This window comes from Rutidosis leptorrhynchoides, chromosome 7 (genome assembly GCF_046630445.1).
Source record: "Rutidosis leptorrhynchoides isolate AG116_Rl617_1_P2 chromosome 7, CSIRO_AGI_Rlap_v1, whole genome shotgun sequence".
Classification (NCBI taxonomy): domain Eukaryota; kingdom Viridiplantae; phylum Streptophyta; class Magnoliopsida; order Asterales; family Asteraceae; genus Rutidosis; species Rutidosis leptorrhynchoides.
Genome location: NC_092339.1, coordinates 15,172,691 through 15,181,787, shown reverse-complemented (window position 1 = coordinate 15,181,787; position 9,097 = coordinate 15,172,691).

Here is a 9,097-nt window from a genome sequence, read left to right as displayed (position 1 = left end):
AAGGGCAACATGAAGCTACATCTTATTAGTAATTTGAAGGCACAAAAACTAATAAGAAAAGGTTGCTATGCTATTCTAGCACACGTCGAGAAAGTACAAACTGAAGAAAAGAGCATCAATGATGTTCCCGTCGCAAAAGAATTTCCCGATGTATTTCCGAAAGAATTACCGGGACTACCTCCACATCGATCTATTGAATTTCAAATAGATCTTGTACCAGGAGCTGCACCAATAGCTCGTGCTCCTTATAGACTCGCACCCAGCGAGATGAAAGAACTGCAAAGCCAACTGCAAGAACTATTAGAACGTGGTTTCATTCAACCAAGCACATCACCATGGGGAGCTCCTGTTTTGTTTGTCAAGAAGAAGGATGGTACATTTAGGTTGTGTATTGACTACAGAGAGTTGAACAAACTTACCATCAAAAACCGTTATCGACTGCCGAGAATTGATGACTTATTTGATCAACTACAAGGCTCGTCAGTTTATTCGAAGATCGATTTACATTCTGGATATCATCAAATGCGAGTAAAGGAGGATGATATTCCAAAAACTGCTTTTAGGACGCGTTATGGTCATTACAAGTTTATGGTTATGCCGTTTGGATTGACTAACTCACCAGCTGTGTTCATGGACCTTATGAACCGAGTGTGTGGGCCATATCTTGACAAGTTTGTCATTATTTTCATCGATGACATACTTATTTACTCAAAGAATGATCAAGAGCACGAAGAACATTTGAGAAAAGTGCTAGAAGTATTGAGGAAAGAAAAACTGTACGCTAAGTTTTCAAAGTGTGCATTTTGGTTGGAAGAAGTTCAATTCCTCGGTCACATAGTGAACAAAGAAGGTATTCAGGTGGATCCAGCAAAGATTGAAACCGTTGAAAAGTGGGAAACCCCGAAAACTCCGAAACACATACGCCAGTTTTTAGGATTGGCTGGTTACTACAGAAGATTCATCCAAGATTTCTCCAAAATAGCAAAACCCTTGACTGCATTAACGTATAAAGGGAAGAAATTTGAATGGAAGGATGAACAAGAGAAGGCGTTTCAATTATTGAAGAAAAAGCTAACTACGGCACCTATATTGTCATTGCCTGAAGGGAATGATGATTTTGTGATTTATTGTGACGCATCAAAGCAAGGTCTCGGTTGTGTATTAATGCAACTGATAATGCTAAAAACGAACATATAATTCATAGCATTATTCCTCAAGAAAGACAAGCTTTTAGTTGCAATTGTTCTATTTACAAGTGATATTCGTTTAAATAATAAAAGGTGAAGACAAAAGACAGATTCGACGAATTGAAGACGCAAACGACCAAAAAGCTCAAAAGTACAAAAGACAATCAAAAAGGTTCCAATTATTGATAAGAAACGTCTCGAAATTACAAGAGTACAAGATTCAAAACGCAAAGTACAAGATATTAAATTGTACGTAAGGACGTTCGAAAATCCGGAACCGGGACATGAGTCAACTCTTAACGCTCGACGCAACGGACTAAAAATTACAAGTTAACTATGTATATAAATATAATATAATATATAATTAATTATATTAATTATATATATATTATATTTATAAATAAAAACCGTCGGCAGAGAAAGACTCCAAAGTTGTGAGTTGTAATTTCATTCTCCGCGACTCGAGGAGTTTGAAGGCAAAAATGCCGCGAGTCGCGGAGCCCCAATTTCAGAAAATCCCTATAAAGCTCGCGCATTCTGATCGTAATCGTCATCTTTTTTCTTCTTCTCCTCATACGTAAAATATATATATATATTTATAATTTATATTTTAATTCTAATAATAAGGGTATGTTAGCGAATGTTGTAAGGGTGTAAGTCGAAATTCTGTCCGTGTAACGCTACGCTATTTCTAATCATTGTAAGTTATGTTCAACCTTTTTACATTAATGTCTCGTAGCTAAGTTATTATTATGCTTATTTAATCCGAAGTAATCATGATGTTGGGCTAATTACTAAAATTGGGTAATTGGACTTTGTACCATAATTGGGGTTTGGACAAAAGAACGACACTTGTGGAAATTAGACTATGGGCTATTAATGGGTTTTATATTAACTAAACAATACCTTGTTAATTTAATATACAAACTTATAATTTGACGTATTTATATATAACCACATACGCTTGACTGGGTACGGTGGGCGGGATATCTATAAATACCAATAATTATTCATTTTACCGGATACGGAACTGGATTAATAGTTAATAGACTTGTTGAAACAGGGGTGAATTACATTCAAGGGTAATTGGTGTAATTGTTAACAAAGTAGTAAAACCTTGGTTTACACGCAGTCGATAACCTGGTGTATTCATTAAACAAAGTATTAAAACCTTGTTACAATTCGAATCCCCAATTAGTTGGAATATTTGACTTCGGGAATAAGAATAATTTGACGAAGGCTTTCGCTCTTTATATTTATGACTGATGGACTATTATGGACAAATCCGTATGGACATATTAAATAATCCAGGACAAAGGACAATTAACCCATGGGCATAAAACTAAAATCAACACGTCAAACATCATGATTACGGAAGTTTAAATAAGCATAATTCTTTTATTTCATATTTAATTTCCTTTATTTTATATTTAATTGCACTTCTAATTATCGCACTTTTATTTATTGTTATTTAATTGCACTTTTAATTATCGTCCTTTTTAATTATCGCAAGTTTATTTTATCGCACTTTTATTATTCGCAATTTCATTATCGTTAGTTACTTTACGCTTAAAATTAAGTCTTGTATTTATTTATTATTTTACATTTGGTTTTAACTGTGACTAAAGTTTTAAAATCGACAAACCGGTCATTAAACGGTAAAAACCCCCCCTTTATAATAATAATATTACTTATATATATGTTTGTATTTTTATAAAAGTAAACTAATATAGCGTTGAGCTTTGTTTAAAAAAGATTCCCTGTGGAACGAACCGGACTTACTAAAAACTACACTACTGTACGATTAGGTACACTGCCTATAAGTGTTGTAGCAAGGTTTAAGTATATCCATTCTATAAATAAATAAATATCTTGTGTAAAATTGTATCGTATTTAATAGTATTTCCTGCAAAAATTTAATAGTATTTTATACCCCTTAGCTTTAACATCAAGTATATTTGGCGCCGCTGCCGGGGAACTTTCTAAACGCCGGAAGCGCAACGCTAATATATAAAAAAAAACGTTTTAAATATTCGAAAATATAAAAAGAAAAAACAAAAATATAAATATTTTTAGGAGTTTGATAAATATTTAAGTTTTATAAAGTTTCTTTGTTTTTATTTTATAAAAACATAAGTTTTATTTAAGTATTTTGTTTTTATTTAAAAACATAAAAAAAAATATATATATATATATATATATATAATATATATATAATTCTAGTTTTAAGATTTTTATATATAAAATTATAAAATATTTCTATTTAGATATAAGTTTTTATTATATAAATACTTTTATTAAAACAGAAAATTAAAAACAGAAATTAAAAAAAAAATATAAATAAAGAAAAACACGTCGAATTTAAATAACCTGTCAGCTGAATTTTGGAACCCCGCGAGTCGCGGGGTTTGAAGCTTTGAGTACCGCAAGTCGCGGAGACCATCTGACACAGCTGACCAAAACCCTAATCAAGCATTAATTACGGGTAATTATAATAATTATTAATATAAAACCCTAATTATCAATTATTATTAAAATTAAGTTTTATTTTAAAATTTCTTTTTATTTAATTTGTTTTATTTAGTTTAATTAGTTTAATTAAATTGTAAAATTAGTAGTTTTATTAAATAAATAATATAAAAATAATATTTTTATAAAAATTGTACTTTTTACAACTTTTTGTATATTTTTATATTTTGTCTTTTTTTAATCGTTGTAGCGTAATATTTGTATTTTTAGCTCATATTTAGTTTTAAACTTAGAATGCCATAGTTATTTTTACTTCTAGATTTTTAGGCTTTGCCGTAGAATTCCTTAAGTGCTTTTTTCTTTAGACTAAGATTTAGGTACTTTAGAATTTTGCGACGCCTTTTTAAGTTTTAGTTTCTTTTTAAGTTAATTCCATTTGGGATTTAGTTTTTCTTGTAAGCTTTAATATTTTTAGACGACTTTTACCTATGTATCAATTATCATTCCAATTAGTAATCTCAATTTGCGATTATAATTTTAAGTTAGTTGTAGTAATAAGGTTAGGTTAGTCAAGTATTTTTAAGTTTTTATAAGTTTCTTTTATTTTTCCGTCACCTTTTATTTTTCAACCATTTTTCTTTTTCAACCTTTTTCCGACGAACTCTTTTTCTTTCTTATTTCTCGCTATTCTAGTTTTAGGACATAGATTTTTATTCTACTTCTTATCTAAATTTCTTAAAATTACGAAAAATTTATTTTAAGTGGTTAAATTAATAGACATCAAAATTTTCTGGTTCGTAGTAATAGTTGGATTTGTACGTGGACCGGGTTATTGGAGCCAAACAGTCCTCAATTATATTGAGACCAAACGAATCCTGCCCCTCTGCTGCATCTTTTGCCTATTCGAAACGTGGGCAAAATCAGAAAAGTCTATTGGTTGGATAACTTATTATAATTTTTCTTTCCTTTTAAAAACTAATAGGATATTCAGTGAATGCACCGAGCAAGACGTTCACCACCTTTTGTACGTTCACCACCTGTAACTAGATCAAGACATTTAGCAAATATAACCGCCGTTGATTTTTCTTTAGAATCGTCATCCAGTCGACCAAGTACTTCAGTTCAAATTTCCGATAATCCATTTTTTGAACCCGACCTCACAATTGAGAATCCGGAGAATATTCAGGAACGGTTCGTAGATCCCGAACCATTAAACTTTCCTCCTGAGCCACCAATCATTCAAACAGAGATTGTTGAGGAACGAACCATTAAATCAGAATCATCTAGTGATACCGATTCAACAAATTCAATTATGGAGAATCTGGAACCTTTAAGTATGGAAGACCGAATGAGAGCTAAACGCACTGGCCAAGGTCACGCAATTACTCATCCAGACATTAATGCGCCAGATTATAAAATCAAAGGACAAATTCTACACATGGTGACTAATCAATGCCAATTTAGTGGTGCGCCGAAGGAAGATCCAAATGAACATCTACGTACCTTTAATAGGATCTGCACACTATTTAAAATCCGAGAAGTGGAGGATGAACAGATATATCTCATGTTATTTCCCTGGACTTTAAAGGGAGAAGCCAAAGATTGGTTAGAATCGTTACCTGAAGGGGCGATCGATACATGGGACGTATTAGTTGACAAATTTCTTAAACAATTCTTTCCTGCATCTAAAGCCGTAAGACTTCAAGCAGAAATTGTTACGTTCACACAAAAACCGAATGAAACTCTATATGAGGCATGGACAAGATATGGAAAGTTGTTAAGAGGATGTCCGCAACATGGTTTAGACACCTGTCAAATAGTACAAATATTCTACCAAGGATGCGACATCACTACAAGAAAAGACATAGATATAGCAGCTGGTGGTTCTATTATGAAGAAAACCGAAACTGATGCTTACAAAATTATTGATAACACTGCTTCCCACTCACATGAGTGGCACCAAGAAAAAGACATCGTTAGATCATCTAAAGCAGCTAGAGCCGATTCTAGCCATGACTTAGATTCCATTTCCGCAAAGATAGATGCTGTGGAAAGACGAATGGAAAAGATGACTAAGGATATTCACTCAATACGAATTAGTTGTGAGCAGTGTGGAGGACCACATTCGACAAAAGATTGCCTCAGTATTGAATTAACAATGGAACAAAGAGAGAATATTTCATACATAAACCAAAGGCCTGGAAAATAATTATCAGAATAATTATCAACCGCCAAGACCGATTTACAATCAAAACCAGAATTATAACAGAAATATTCCATACAACAACCAACAAGGTCCTAGCAATCAACAAGTATCCAATAATACTTATAATCAGCAAAGACCTAATTTTCAAAACAAACCACCACAACAAACCGATGATAAAAAGCCGAATTTAGAAGATATGATGACGAAGCTAGTTGAAACTCAAACGCAGTTTTTCACATCTCAGAAACAAACTAATGAACAAAATGCTCAAGCATTTAGAAATCAACAAGCTTCTATTCAAAATCTAGAACAAGAAGTGAGTAACCTAGCAAGGTTAATAGGTGAAAGAAAACCGGGAAGTCTACCTAGTGATACAAATGCTAACCCCCGGAATGAAACAGTTAAAGCTATTACCACAAGAAGTGGTACAACACTTAAACCACCTGAAATACCTGTAACTTCTGATGAAGCTATTCCTACTCCACAAGAACCACAACCTGATCAAGATAAGGAAAAAGAACCGGTAGTTGAAAAGGTTAATGAAGATAACACATTTAAGGATAAACCTTATGTTAAACCATATCAACCACCACTTCCTTACCCGAGTAAAATGAAGAAAGAGAAACTTGAAGCCAACCAATCCAAATTCTTGGATATGTTTAGACAGATAAATGTAAATCTTCTTTTCATTGATGTGATTTCAGGAATGCCTAGATATGCTAAATTCTTGAAAGATCTAATTTCAAATAGAAAGAAAATGGAAGAACTCTCGGCTGTTACTATGAATGCTAATTGTTCAGCAGTGCTGTTGAATAAGATACCAGAAAAACTATCTGATCCAGGAAGTTTCACAATTCCATGTTTTCTGGGTAGTCTTAGTTCAATAGATGCATTGGCAGACTTAGGTGCTAGTATAAATCTAATGCCGTATTTACTATACGCTAAACTAGACCTTGGAGAATTGAAACCAACCAGAATAAGCATACAACTAGCCGATAGATCAATAAAATATCCTAGAGGGATAATGGAGAACATGCTAGTTAAAGTTGGTACTTTAGTATTTCCAGTAGATTTTGTTGTTCTGGACATGGAAGAAGATTCTCAAGTTCCTCTCATATTAGGAAGACCATTCTTAAACACGGCTAAAGCAATGATAGACGTGTTCGGTAAGAAACTGACCCTAAGTATAGAGGATGAGAGTGTTACCTTTTCAGTTGATAGAGCAATGCAACAACCACAATCTGCAGATGATACATGTTATTATATTCAAACTATAGATGCACATGCAGAATTATTAGAAGAATTTCCAGAATTACAAGGAACAGGAGAATGTTCTTTAGGAGAAGGTAATGAACCAGTTGATGAAGCTGACATGTTAGCTACACTTATAGCTAATGGATATGAACCAACAACAGAAGAAATTTAAATGCTAAAAGAAGAAGACAGATATCGATACAAATCATCGATAGAAGAACCTCCGAAATTAGAGTTAAAGCCACTTCCAAACCATTTGGAATACGCTTATTTACATGGTGAATCTGAATTACCTGTAATAATATCGTCTTCTCTTAATGAAAATGAGAAATCACAACTCATTTCTGTGTTGAAAGCTCATAAACCAGCCATTGCATGGAAGATTCATGATATTAAAGAAATAAGTCCTTCGTATTGCACACATAAAATCCTTATGGAAGAAGGTCATAAAACGTATGTGCAACGCCAACGAAGACTAAATCCTAATATGCAAGATGTAGTTAAGAAAGAGATTATTAAACTGCTAGATGCAGGTTTAATTTATCCAATTTCTGATAGTCCATGGGTAAGCCCAGTTCAATGCGTGCCTAAGAAGGGTGGCATGACTGTCATTACAAATGAGAAAAATGAGCTTATTCCTACTAGGACTGTAACAGGATGGCGTGTGTGTATTGATTATAGAAAATTAAATGACGCCACCAGAAAAGATCACTTTCCCTTACCTTTCATAGATCAAATGTTGGAAAGATTAGCCGGAAATAGTTACTATTGTTTTCTAGATGGATTTTCCGGATATTTTCAAATTCCAATAGCACCAGAAGATCAAGAGAAAACCACATTCACGTGCCCTTATGGTACTTTTGCTTACAAACGCATGCCATTTGGACTTTGCAACGCCCCTGCAACCTTTCAAAGGTGTATGATGGCGATTTTTCACGACATGATAGAAGAATGCATGGAAGTTTTCATGGATGACTTTTCAGTCTTCGGTGATACATTTGAATCATGTCTAGTTAATCTTGAACGAATGCTCATTAGATGCGAACAATCAAATCTAGTTCTTAATTGGGAGAAATGCCATTTCATGGTTAAAGAAGGGATCGTTCTTGGACATAAAATTTCAAAAGAAGGAATTGAAGTGGATAGAGCTAAAGTAGATGTAATTGCTAAACTTCCACATCCCACCAATGTTAGAGGAGTTAGGAGTTTTCTAGGGCATGCCGGTTTTTACCGACGTTTCATAAAAGATTTTTCTAAAATTGCCACTCCTATGAATAAACTCCTAGAAAAGGATGCTCCATTCATCTTTTCAGATGAGTGTATCAAATTTTTTAATATTCTTAAAGAAAAACTTACTAATGCGCCGATCATGATAACACCAAATTGGAATCTACCATTTGAACTAATGTGCGATGCAAGTGATTTTGCAATGGGAGCCATTTTAGGACAAAGGATTGAAAAACGATTTCAACCTATATATTATGCTAGTAAGACATTACAAGGAGCACAAACGAACTATACAACTACTGAAAAAGAACTCCTTGCTATTGTCTTTGCTTTTGACAAATTTCGATCATATCTCGTTCTAGCAAAAACGGTGGTCTATACCGACCATTCTGCTCTTAGATACCTATTTTCAAAACAAGATGCTAAACCAAGATTAATCCGTTGGATCTTACTCTTACAAGAGTTTGATATTGAAATCCGAGATAAAAGAGGAGCAGAAAATCTCGCCGCTGATCATCTTTCTCGTCTTGAAAATCCCGAATTAGAAGTTCTAAATGAATCAGCCATACAAGACAACTTTCCTGATGAATATCTATTGAAGATAGATTATAAAGAAATTCCATGGTTTGCAGACTATGCAAACTATTTAGTATGTGGATTTCTTGAAAAAGGATTATCGTACCAAAGACGAAAGAAATTCTTCAGTGATATAAAACACTATTTCTGGGAAGATCCACATCTGTTTAAAAGTTGT